Source organism: Manacus vitellinus, unplaced genomic scaffold, assembly GCF_001715985.3.
Source record: "Manacus vitellinus isolate BGI_N305 unplaced genomic scaffold, ASM171598v3 scaffold_6_pilon, whole genome shotgun sequence".
Lineage (NCBI taxonomy): Eukaryota > Metazoa > Chordata > Aves > Passeriformes > Pipridae > Manacus > Manacus vitellinus.
This window is the reverse complement of record NW_021940750.1, coordinates 37066865-37080490: the sequence shown is the minus strand read 5'-3', so window position 1 is coordinate 37080490 and position 13626 is coordinate 37066865. Positions and strand designations below refer to the sequence as shown.

Below are 13626 nucleotides of genomic sequence, written 5' to 3'. Positions count from 1 at the left end.
CCCCAAAAGTCTGATCCTTAAGTCTTTACTGTTTCTTGCCCCAGCTAAAATTCAGGGACAAAAATAAAACTTAGGAAAAAAAAAATAATTCAGGACTGCACCAGCAGAAATGCTTCAGATGAAAACAAAAGGAATCATTAAGCCTTTAAAGACAGATTAGAAACTCGATTTTAAATGGCATTAAGAAATACATTTAGCTATTATACTGATGATAAACAGCTGCTTTGAGCAGCTTGCGATCCACATACTGGGATGTACCTGGGGAACTTTTTTTCTGCAGCATTCAGCAAGAAGCAGAGTTTGTTACTGACAGCAGCACCAACCCAGGAATGTTTCATCAAGTCGGTCCTGCTGGAAAAACACCCCAACGTGACAACTGGCGTGAGTGTGTCAATGGATGGAGTAGATGGGTGGTAGCAAAGAAAAGGCACGGGTTTAAGCAGTGTAGCACCTCAATGTTAAGCAGGAAAATTGAAAATCAGGTATATGCAGGAAGGAAAAATCCCCCCAAGGACATTGAAGGAGATGCTCAACATTCAGTTTAGCCAGGTGTAACATCTCTTTTTTTTAACAGAGGAGTGTGGATAAAATACCAAAGAAGTTATAGACAGGAAATGGCTTCAGGAGAATGTTTTAATGTTATTTAACTTGAATGCTGAGTAGGTGAAAATTGGGGGAAATATTAATATCTGAGAAAGGAAACACAACATTTCTGTCTTAGCTAGATTTAATTTTAAATGCCTCCTGTCTGACAGGAGTCAGAGACTTGGAAAGTTAAGGGAAGCCCAGTGGTAGATAAAATAAAGAGCAGAGAACAGAGAAGACAATGAAACTTCAGGAAGAAAAATAATGTACAATTTGACTTTGTCCTTTACCACACAGATATCACATTCACGCAAATGTAAATCCATTGTTCATCATTTAGCAATTAGAACAGCCCAAAATATCATGGTATGCCACCAGCACAGCACAAACATTTGTGTCTGGCTATTTATATATGACCTCAAAAATGCACATAAAAAATTCACTGGGAAAAGGTAAAAAATAGAAGCATTTTATTAACTTTTGAAATGCAAACTTAAAATGTGAGCTTTGAGTATGCCTCATGCTTGTTCAGCTTACAGGGATATTCAATTAGGAATATGCACTTTCTGTATTAAACAAGGTCAAGGGAGACTACAGTGATCTGAGTATGAACTATTAATTTCTAGAATAAATTCTTGTGCTTTTCTTTTTGCTAATTGTCTATAAAACTGCTACAAGCTTTAAGACAGAAGTCAGAACTGTTCTTCATCTTTCTTAACCAGCAATTTCAAAGAGCAAGCGAGCACGGTAACAGCATTGTGACAGCTCTGCCCTAACTCTGCCCAATTTCTAGTAATTGCTGGAGGTCACGGTGCACCCAGGTGATTTCTTTTGGCACTTTGCAATCACACAGCAAGAATCAGAGAAAAAGAGCAGTTCTCCTCTGGGAAGGTGTTCACCCACTTCCCTGTGCAGGTACTTATACACACATGCACACACAATCACTGTCCCCTTCCCCTGGGAAGACACTTCCCTGTGGTCCATAAGGACAAATTTGGGCCAGTCCCCAAGCTTCAGTCTGCCATCCTGCTTCACAGAGTTGATATGAGAGTGATGGAAAAATGCTCAGCAAAGCCAAAACCACCACAGACAAATGGCTGGATACAGTCCCAATTTGTCACATCTCAGTGTTGTCAGCTACTCCAGCTCTTGACAGGAACCTCATGATGTTCAGCAAGGAAAAGTGCAAAGCCTTGTACCTAAGGAGGTACAAACCCATGCACCAATATATGCTGGGGGACACACACATGGAAAGTGGTTTGACAGAAAAGGACCTGTAGGACCTGGGGAACCAGATTGAACATGTCTGTGCTGGAAAAAAAGAGAGCAGTATCCTTTGCTGACTTAGATAAAATACTGCCAGCAGGTCAAGGAAGGTGATTCTTGCCTTTTACTCAGAGGTGGTGAGGCCAGTATTTGCAGTCCTGTGCCTGGCTGTGGGCTCCCCAGCACAAGAGAGACATGAACATACTGAAGAGAGTCCAACCAAGGGCCACGAAGATGATTAAGGGACTGGAGCATTTCTTATCTGAGGAAGGGCTGAGAGAGCTGGGACTGCTCAGCTTGGAGAAGGCTTGGAGGGGGGGCAGATCTTACTGAAGTGTACACATATCTGATAGGAGGGTGCAAAGAGGATGGAGCCAGGCCCAGTGGTACCCAGTGACAGGGCCAGAAACAATGGGCACAAAATGAAGCACAAGAGGTTCTGCCTGAACACCAGGAAAACACTGTTTTACTGTGAGGATGACAGCACACAAGTCACACACAGGTCACTTGAGCACTAGCACAAGTTGCCCAGAGATGTTGTGGAGTCTTCATCCTTGGAGATATTCAAAAACTGCATGGACACAGCCCTGGGCAACTGGTCCTGCTTGAACAGAGGTTTAGACAGGATGACTTCCAGAGATCCCTTCCAACCTCAACCATTCTGTGATTCTGTGATGTTCCTGACAGCTGATGGTTAAAGATTCAAGGTTACTTACTTACTTTACCTTACTTTACTTATGAAGGTGTAGGGCATTGATCTGTGCAGTGATTAATAAGGATTTGGAGAAGAGTTGGGGGCTGGTAATGATAGGAGATGGCTTCATGTACTCTCTAGAAATCCTTTTCCATGGTGCTTTGCAGGCTGAGAGATACCACTCACAAAAATATGGGTTTTAAAATGCATCTCTTCTTATAAAAGCAAAACTGGTAAGAAATCCCTTGTCACTGTTTTAGGTAAGAAAAGCATCTGTCCTGCATTAACCACAAATACAGAATGCATGGGGAAGATAGGGAAAACAGAGCTGGAGCAATCATTTTGCTGTAAACAACAGCAATCATTTTGCTGTAAAAATAAAAGAAAGGAAAAACTATGATTTTTCTAAATCCCCCCTTACCACTTCAGTGAGATCATCAGCGTCAGGTGAAAGAAAGAAGCCACAAATTTTAGCATTCAAGGTTACCACTCTGCTCATCTGGTCTGACCTCTTCTTTTCATAGGACAAACCATTTCATCGTGTCCTTTCTCCACCAAGACCAAAGCTTTGCTTTGTGCCAGAGCAGACCTTTTGCAAAAGCCCTTCCAGCCTCATTTAGAGACTTCACATTTTCACACTTCTTTCAGCCCTGTGAAGCTCATGATTCTGGATGTAAGAAGCATAGAATACACTAAAATGACTTTTTTTTTCCAATTCAGCACAAAGTCCAGCATTATTTTACCTGCTCCAATCTATATCTATCCATCTGCAATAGTGTGACAAAAAAGTGCCCAGTTCTTTTGTTTCCTATTTACGACCCAAGAGAACAAAAAACGTAGCAGCAAGATGCTGGGGTATGAGTGGGAAGGTGAAAATGTATACAGGCTGCCTCGGGTCTGAAATAATCTGTACAGGGTACATTTCTCCATTTCTTGACCTTGTTGCAGACTGGATAAGTTCAGAATTATATTTAAAACCAATGTGTATGTTTAAATAGACCAGAGAAAAATTTGCATAGCTGCCTACTGCTGTCAATGTTTCTTCAAACGATTCTCTCCTTTCTTTTCCTCTATAGAGAGAGACTTGAAAAGAATGATAATTTTATCTCCTGTATTAGTGACCGCCTGTCCTCGCAGATATTTTCACTCTGGAAGGAGTAAAGGAGCTGCACAAATAGCAGGTGTAAGGGGGGGGAGAACCTACTTGTGAGAAAAAGCAACACTTCTGATGCTCTCTTCAGCTCGGCTGGATTGTGTCTCTCTTCCATAGCACCACTTGAAAAATAACACTCTGAACCTGCACCATTGCACTCAGATTCTTGGGAAAAAAAAGCAACATCATCAGATCACACACCAGATCAGGCCAGCAGCTGCTCCTCCTTACAAGAAGTTAAACTGGGTATTTCAGACAAAAATGTTAACTACCTCAAATGGAAAATTCTGGAATAGTATACACATACAATGATTGTTTCCTCTGGTTCTCCTTAATTATTTTCCTTTTTGTGGACAAAACAAGAAGCATCTGTACCCCTGCTTTAAACAAAACCCTCGTGATCTGCATTCATTCTCATGATCCAAAACAAGGGTCTCTTAAACAGGAGCCTAGCAAAATATTTCCCTGTTCCTGTCCATTACTCAAAACAAAACTCCTGCATTCTCAATAAACTGAATATGAAGATTTAACAAGCCCATAGAGTTAACAGAATAGAACATGAAGAAGGTCACCATGCTGAGAGACATGGACTAAGCTATTCTCTGCCTTGGCCCAGCTGTAATGTTGCCCTGCCAAGCCTGCAACTTTCTTCTTCCTCCATGCAATTTAGACACAATTAAACATTTTACATCCACAAGATATTTTCCATGTCTCTTGCTCTAATTAGGACTGCCCTCTGACTGTGGGGCTAACAGCTGGAGGTGACTTGGTGGCATACTTTACACAGTGGCTGAGCCAAAGGTTTCTCTGAAGAGAAGAAAAAACAGGAGGACTAAATCAATTAAAAAAATAAATAGATATTTCTTTCATATCTTAGATGCCATGACATGAGTTGAAGCTGTTAATGTTGTGACAGGATGCCTGGGGGAGTGCAGGAGCACAGAAGGGAGGTAGGCAATAGTCAAGTGAAGCAGACAGAGCACCCAAACACCTCCTCAGAGGAGGAAAAGCTTTCCACATGGGTCCTAGGTGCTCACTCAGCCACTCCCTAGATTCATACACCACTACAGAAATTACGTGGTGCCTGAGGGGGAAACGCTATTTCCATGTTAGAACTTCATCCTATTGTCCCTTCACCATCAGCAAGTCCAAATTATCTTACTCACTACAGCATGTGCCTTTCCATCAGCTACTCCTCCAACAAGAGTAATACTATGCTCACACAACTTTCTTCCTGAGATCCTGAATCCATCATTCTGTGTAACACTGGACAGCTGGGATGGGAACAGCTTTGTGGCAGCTGCTCTCCAAAAACCTCCCCTCCACCCCCGCACTTGCTGCTTTCTCTGTGTGCAGGGACCTTCTGACACCCACACTCCTGCACTGCCACAGGGACCTCTCTCTGCCCTTCTGGTTACCAAGCTCCTTCCCATTAATACACCCTGCAGATCAATCCAGAACACAAACACTCCCATCCATCTCCAACACCCGCTCCTCATCTCTGCTGCCTCTCTGAGTAAGGAGAAATGTCCGCCAGGTCAAAGATGTTGTTGCAGTGTGTGGCAGGGCATTAAAAGAACCAGAGAACATATAAACATAGAAAGCTGTCCACAGAAAGTGCAGCAAGGAAGGCTTCCCCAAGCAGAAGAGATGGTGGAAGGGATGGGACAGAATCACAGAATCATTTAGGTTTGAAAATACCTCTAAGACTCTTTCCTAAAGACTATCTTCAGATAAAATCTTTAAATCCCTCTGGTTCCTCCCAAGGTCACAAAACAGAGAATTGGTTAGACTTCACCCAAAACTGTGAGTCTTCTGAAAGTGCTCCCACAAATACCAAGGAGCAGGTCCTGTTGTGCATCACACAGGAACACTCCAGCCCAGAGGATGGGTCAGATCTGGGCAGTTCCCTCTGCTGGGAAAGTTTCTGCCCGGGCATGGGCTAATGAGCAAAAAAGGACTTTGGCTCTTTTGGTCCACTATTGCTTAAGCCACTTTCCCTGAACAAACCTCAGCAGTCAATAGGCCTACCCACTGCCTTCACAGATAAAAGCAAATATTTTCAAATATAACTGTGTGCAAGTCAGAAAATCCTTCAAATTCTCACCATAATTTAATTAGGAGTTGAAAATTCACAGTCTCTCTGACAGGATTTGTGCACAGTTGCAAATACAGATCTAACTACCCAGCTAACAGCCACACTGAAAACAAAAGATTTAGCTCATAAAATATACTATGCTATTTTAAAGCTAAATTCTTACAACAGAGTTTATGAAGAGTTTAAAATCTCAAGGTGAGATGTTAATGTTCTTTATAGTGCACTTGCTCTGAAAAACCTAGGCATGGCTAGTTCCCCCTAACAAAGCATTAGTGTAGCTCTACTGGCTTGCAATTAACCCTTTTGTCAAGGTTTGTCTGGTCCTAAAAGAAATAATGATGGCTTTAAATCAGTATAACAGGGAACTATCCCATACCTTCGACTGCAGTGAAAACACTCAGGTTAAGAATTATATTCTGTGTGAAAAATAATTGCAGAGGGCAATTACAGCAGTGCTCATCTTGATTCCTGCCTGCAGGGGTGTAGGGAACACCCCCAGACCATGGAAAAGTTGTTCTCCTCTCCCTGTGAAGCATGCAACATGCAGAATGCCTATATAATATATAATTTACGACATATCCACAAAAGGTAACACTGCTCAGAGTTAGGTAGTAGGGAATTCGACTGGTGACATGGATCATCCTTTGGCATAAATAGTTAGCATGTATAAATCCCAAGTATTTGTAGACATTTAGACAGCAAAATCATTACAATGGCTGGCTGTTTGCTCTTTACTGCAGGTAAAGTATGGCTGAAAGAGTTCATTGTCTCTTTGTAAAACTTAATCATCCTGGTTTTGGTTTGTCAGAGAGAGAGAGGGATAAATGGGACTCCTGAATATGTAGCATAATAGTCAAACAAAGCTCAGTCACTCCCATGATGCAGTAAAAGTATTTCTGGACTGAGATTCTATTCAAATGTAATTCAAAATATTGGGATAAATTTTCTGGATTGAAATTCTGTGCGTTCCACTGTCCAATAATGTACTGCACTCTTGGGAAAATTTTTACATCCAACCTCCTTTATTGCTGAATGCTGTCTTCCCAGTTACCATCCACCCACTGCAACTGCTGGGGAGCTCAACATGGATGAAGAACTAATGGATAATCTTGGGCATATCACTTTACCTCCCTGAGCTTCAGTCTTCTCTTCCTTAAAGTGAAGATAATGCTAATGACCTACTTTGCAAGCCATTGTGAGACCTACTGATAAGAAGGGCTAAGATTTATATGCCTCTAGACTACATTTGGTATACAACGTATTTTTAAATTTAATTCTAACATAGCCACAAATTTATGGTGCCCAACTTCTTAGATTTCACTTTTCTGCAATTAAAGCTAAGCTTTATACACATAGGGCCACTAAGGACTTATTTCCTGTAAGTTTATAAAAACAAGTGCAAATTTAGGGAAGAAGGGGGGGGAAAAAAGAAAATACTGACTACTGTAAATTTCAGTCAACTGGCTTTTAGGAGTTGGTCAGATAGCAAAATGGTGCCATTCAATGGTTTAAAAAAAGGAATACAAAGGCTAGGGATCAAAAGAAAGGCAGTTGTCTAGAAATTAAAAAGCAGCGTACAATGAAGCACACAGGGATGGAAAAAAGAGGGGAAAAAGTAAGTAGGTGAATCAGAAATTATGGTTTATGAGGATGGACATGGAAAAGCTAAAGAAATATGGGAAAAAATCTTCTTCAGCTAGATTTATTACAGTAACGATGAAGTTTTTAAAGAACTTACAGAGTACAACCAAAAAGCTTCTGCACCCATATGCAGAAAGGGTAAACAGGATAACCCAAGCACTTACAGGTGACCCAGCTTGATCTCAGTGCCAGGCAAAATGACAGAAAAACCAATGAGTTTCAATATGTTTAATAAAACAGAAAAGGAAAGGAACACAATGAATAGTTGTCAGCACGGAAAGATGTAAAATGCCCCACCAATGCTAATTTCATTATTTTATAAGAGTATGAATTTGGCTCAGGAAGACAGCCAAACACCTTGACAGAACAAGCTGCAAGCCAAATGCAGATGATGTGCACTGGAGAGGAACGAGCCTGGGCAGCTCCCTGCACCAGTGCTGCCTTGCTGGGGTTGGGCTGGGCAGCAACATGGACCATTGACCTGATGACAATCTCAGTGGCTGCCCTTGGTTTGCTCCCACCTGCAGCCAAGGACCCACCAGCTCCCAAGTCAGCACAGCCACAGTGCTCATCCCATCACATCACCTTGTCCTGGTGCTGCATTTGAATCACCCGAGAGACAGACTGGCCAAAACCTCTTGCAGGGTAATCTGCTCTGAACTGACACTGTGTGACACTCTCAACAAGACGTTGGTGGAAAATAGTAAAAAATTATTACTGAGAACCTTCTGGACCCCAATGGCCAAGTATCCTTCTATTCAGTGCTTTTCTCTATGATCTGAAAGTCCTTATAAAATGACTGATAAAATGCCAGAGGACGGGAAGATCAGAGGAAAGCTGAACAGCAGTGAGGGCAGTCACACAGGATGATGCGCTTGATAACCGGGCACGTCCCACTAAAATATGTTTTAAATGGAAAACAGACACTGAGGTAAAAGCAAGGCAAATTGTATCTCCAGCACGGGGGGGGGGAACGTCCCTAGCAAAGAACAGTTCTGAAAAGGATCCAAAGATCTTGGTAGATGAGCAATTCAGCATGTGCTTTGCTTTAGCAAAAGGTTACCTGTTCCTTGTATACATAACAGTAAGAACCAGGCTTGGTGAAGCTGAGCAATGGGCAGTACTGAGGAATTAGCTGGGAGCCCACCCAGCCACAGTACTGGTTGCAGAAAGTGGTTGGGGACCTGGGAGACTGAAATCCAGGCCACCACAGCTTCAACCCCACTGCTGCTCATGAGCTGGATTAAAGGGCAGCAAAAATATCCATGTATCTGCCATCACCAGACCTCCAAATTCAGGCTAGACAGAGGTTTAAGGAGCTGAACTCATTTACTTTATCAAAAGAAGGCGGAGTGATGACTTGATTATACATGTAAATGCCTTAATGGGACTTTCTTAATGCAGTGGAAAAAAATGCGTAAGAAGACGCCGCTGCAAGAAGCTAAATTCAGGTTAATTTAAATATGGTGCTTCTTTAAAGCCTAAAGTGTAATGGAAAAGCAAGAAAAATATTAAGTAATGTCATGGATCCTCAGCCTCTTTAGAATTCTAAATCAATACTGGATGCTTGTCTGGAGGGGATGGTTTAGTTACACACAAGTTTATGGGTTCAGCAGAAGAGCAACTTAGTGAAGTGCAATGCCCTGTGATATACAGATTAGACTTTTAAACTCTAACTCTACTGCATTTTTACTCATTATTTTACATATGACTGAGGAGTATTCAGTTTTCTACATAGAAAGTGTATCCCTCTACAAACAGCTACTGCTTTAAAGATCAGCTTCCAGTTTAATTCAATCTCTCACAGGGTTAGGTTTTATTTCAACGGGATTTCTTTTTCATTGCACATTAAACTTACAGAAATGTTCAGACAGTTAATGTGCATTTTGGATTACTGATGGAGCACACAAAGGGCTCCAAAGGCAATATCAGATTCAGAGAAGTATTCGATTTCTGTGAAGGAAACTAAACAGCCCTGGATATGGAAACTCCCTCTTCTTCATCACAGCAGGTCTCCAACAGCAGAAAAGCAAGAAAGGATGGGGGGCAGGGGGGAGAAAATATGCTTTGGAGCATCACTCCTAAGAGTCAGGAAACAACTATCTCTTCATGACTATTCAGGTTGTGCACTATCTGCAGAAAGTGCCACCAGCCTGTCACTGAAGACAATAACAGGGATGCTTGTCCTGCAGAAATAGGAAAAAAGCAACCTTGGAAGGTCTTCCTGTGCCTATCCAAAATGAATGGTTTCAAACACCAAGAGAGGATATCTCAGCATCATTCCTCTGAGTTGTCTATCCTTGACACTGAAAACCCACCTAGGAAATGACCACTTCTCTTGTCACCCCCTCAAAATTCTTTCTCATAGCCCAAGTGTCCCTGGATGCTAATCAAAACCCAGGGGAGAAAGGAGAGATGCAGGTGATCTCCTGGAAGGCGCTGGGGAGTGAAACTGGTGATCAGAGCAAAGGAAACAGCATGAGAACAAGTGGGTCTCTATAGTACTGAGAGCCTTATCATTATAGCCGTGGAGAAGTGCAATAAAAACATGTTAAGGATATCAAAATTGTGACCTACTAAATTACTGTGATGGATTACTGTCAAGGTGATGTATTTAACAGGGTACACTGTGCTTTAGCTAAAGGTAGAAACTTCATTTTCATGCTCTAATCCCTCCACCTACTTCTCCTATTATCACCAGGATTGATACCCCCTCAAGGAAAAAAGTTCCCATGTGCAACTAGTTATATATGTTTCATAATTTGCCCTTATTAAAGATAAAAAAGGATCAGAATTATAGGCTTAGCAAGGATTAGCAAGCATAAGTCTGTATTTCTGCAACTACTACACTTTTTATAGCCCTGTCACACTCCGAGATAGAGTTGTATCATTATATAGAGTTATATAACCATAAAGAGTTATATCACTGGAAGCATTACAGCATTGTCCCAGACAGTCTTGATTATCAAAGTCTGGCTCTACCAAGTGAAAAAGAAAAAAAAAAAGAAAAAGAAAAGGCAACTTCAGGGTCCTGCTGTGCCATCTCCTGATCCCATCTGTTAGTGGCACACAGTCTGGAGTTGTAGGGGCCTCATGGACGCAACTTCGCATCCTAATTCAACATCCCATCAATATTCACCAGAACCTCCCAGTCACTCCAGAGGTGACAAGCCTGATATTTCACTCAAAAGAGACTTAAAATAACCAGTGAGAATCCTAGACAAAAAAAAAAAAAAATCCAAGTTTACCTAGAGGCCACATTTTTTCTTCACTGACAATAAAAAGGGAATAAAAACACTGCACAACCAGGTGAAACTCCACTAATAGTCCAAAAAATGCTGGGGTTTTTTTCTATCCTTAAACTTTCTGTTCGATATAATCTACAGCACTCCTGGCTTCAAATGGTGTTAACATTTTAAGTGGCCCCATCCACCCTTCTAATAGTTAGAGCCCAGAAAAATGGCTTCATTTTTTTCTGACAAATAAACATAAGACTATTACCACTGTGTGTCTTTGCAAGAATTGAAAGTCTTCAGATGTTTTTAAAAGGCCATTGGGTAAAGACAGAATAAAAGCTCAGCAAGCTGATAAAAGCATCCAACTGTGACCTGACAACGGTACAAACATTAATAAAAAAGAATTCTTTGGGTTTTATTCTCTTGAAGAAAATACATAATACAATCTTTCATATGCTTGTAATGGTCTGCCACCTCTTCTGTGTAACACACTGAGCCAGGACTCCTGGGGATCTGGCCCTCTGCCTCCACAGGTAGGACCTCCTGCTTAGTATTGAATCCAGATCAGACAAATATTCATAGTACCAAAGAGGAGTAGGAGAGGGAAAGAAAGAGATACCAGGAAAACAGAGCACAGCTCCTTCACCAGGAAATAAGCCACTGTCCCAGTGACCACTGAGTGTCATCATCTGCCCCATCACTAATTCTTACACCTCTTTTCCACCCTGGCACCATCCACAGCTCATCCATCCACTGACTCAGCAGCTGGGGCACTATAAACCATAAACCATAAACCAAGTCAATGGAGAGAGTTCTCTCTACGCTCCAGACCTGCACAGCTGCCGGTGGCACCTTCACCCAGGAGTGAACACATCAGCCAGGCAGCTGATCTGTCCCTCCTTTATCATCTTTGCTGCTTCTTCCTGTGTTGCTGGGGGCTTTTGGCAATTTTGACTGGCTAGACACTTTTTAAAGTAATTTTCTGTTTACAAGGATACAACAGTACTTTTTGGTGGCTGCTGCATTGCCATACATCACAGGTCTCCCACACATCGCCCAGCAATAACAGACAGGAGCATGAGTAACAAGAAAACAAGCCAGTCCAATCTTTAGTGTCAACTGCCTGTACCCTCTCAGAAAACAAGGGTTTTGATCTCTGTCATTGTGTTTTATGAGAGGAAGGTAGCTTTTAAATATCCCTTTTCTCCAGCCTTGCTTACAGTCCACTAAGTTTCAACAGCTTTCTGGTCTGCAGCAAATTCACAGTCTCCTGGGTGACCTGGGAAAATTTTTCATTACTTTTACTCCCTCCGGCAAGCAAAGCCCCATCCTCATCCTCCTCCTCCTGCTTTCAGCATTAACACAGCAAATGGTGAGCACACAGGTAAGCAGAGACACACACCATCTGTCTCAGTGCCCCAGACCTCTCTAACTCCCTTTGCTCGCACGGGGCTTGTCCCCGTGATGTCAACTGCGTATTTTGTAGACCCTTGAAACAAACATGTTTCTAAGCCCATATCACCAAAAAAAAAAATAAAAATCCCACTTCACCCTTGCAATTTGCTTTGTAGTAAGACAACTATTTCATTTGTCTGTCCTGTTTTCACAAATCTGACAAGCTCCTCAACACTTCTGAGAGATCTGCATCCTCAGCATCAATCCCTGTCCCCCGAAACTGCTGTTCCCTTGCAAGGTCTGCATGAGATGCCAACCACACTGCAGCCCCTGCAAGCAGATTTGGCAGAGCCAACCATATATTTCCAGGAGTCAGGACACACTCTGCAGTGTAGATACATCCATTGGTATGATTTAAATACCTCATAGGAGTGTGATATACTGAAACTTCACAACAAAGCAACACACCTTTGAACAGTGCAGAATGTATTGGTACAGAGAGATTATTGCATAATGGCATCAATATTTTATTTCTGTTGAATTTTTTATCTCAAATTTACTGCTCCCATAAGTAATACACAATAACTCATCTGCACCATAGTTACTTATGTATTATGTATTGCATGGTCCTGGAAGAATTTCTGAAGAAATATCCTTCTTTTAAAAAGGAAAAAAAAAAATAGCCCTTTCAACGACAAATCCCAGCACTCAGCAGCAGTATTTTACTGAAATGCTTTTTTACAAAACTTCAGAAATTCTCCACTAAATTGTAGCGTATATGTTTACCAATCTCATAATTCAAAAAGAAAGTGGCCTGGCAGCTTCTAAGCACACTGTAATGTTATCTGCAGGGACAGTGAATTATGTATCTCTCATAGCACCGTGTCTGACACAAAAACACTGTGATTCCAGTGCCGTGGGATCCCGCAGATCCACACAGTTGAGACACAAAGGGTAACGCAATAGTGCTGTTTTCCTGCCCTTGTAGTAAAATGGTGCAAATATTTGAATATGATTTTCTTATATCAAGAAAAGAGAAGCTTTAATTTATGCAAAAGGAGAAGAAGAATCAGGTCAGTGGTTTGTAATTATGAGGTTTGTTGGAAGTACTGATCAATGCTAATCAATGCTAATCAATGCACCCTGAGCAGATTCTTAAGGGTCCAACCATATGCCTTGAAGGCACTTGGGAGATGGGGCTGTACTGCCTCTGGGATGTTCTGTTTGGCTTTTTGGGTTTTTTTAGACTATGACTTCAACAAAAGTAAGGGCTCTTTAAACATACAGCCAAACTTCTCTGGCTGCCTGACGACAATATTTTGTGATGTTCATCATTAATACCTGGCATTTTACCTAATGGTGCCCTTCACTGCAGAACAGCAGTACACAAGTTATGCATTTCACTGCTTTTGCCCTTTCCCACAGGAACATACATAGTTCCTGGATGCCACAGGGATTCTGCTCTTCCTCAGCCACAAGATGGGGAGGGGGAGAGCTCAGCCCCTGGAGCACATCCCTGCCTCCCCAGGGAAGGCAGCAGAGTATGAAGCTCCCAGGG

The 13626-nt window shown here is 41.9% G+C and overlaps 1 protein-coding gene across 1 annotated transcript in view; it reads right to left on the bottom strand.

Annotated features, from left to right (window-relative positions):
* The window catches only part of KCNH5 (potassium voltage-gated channel subfamily H member 5), a 154080-nt gene that overhangs the window by 114453 nt on the left and 26001 nt on the right, over window positions 1-13626 (bottom strand). The window lies entirely within an intron of this gene.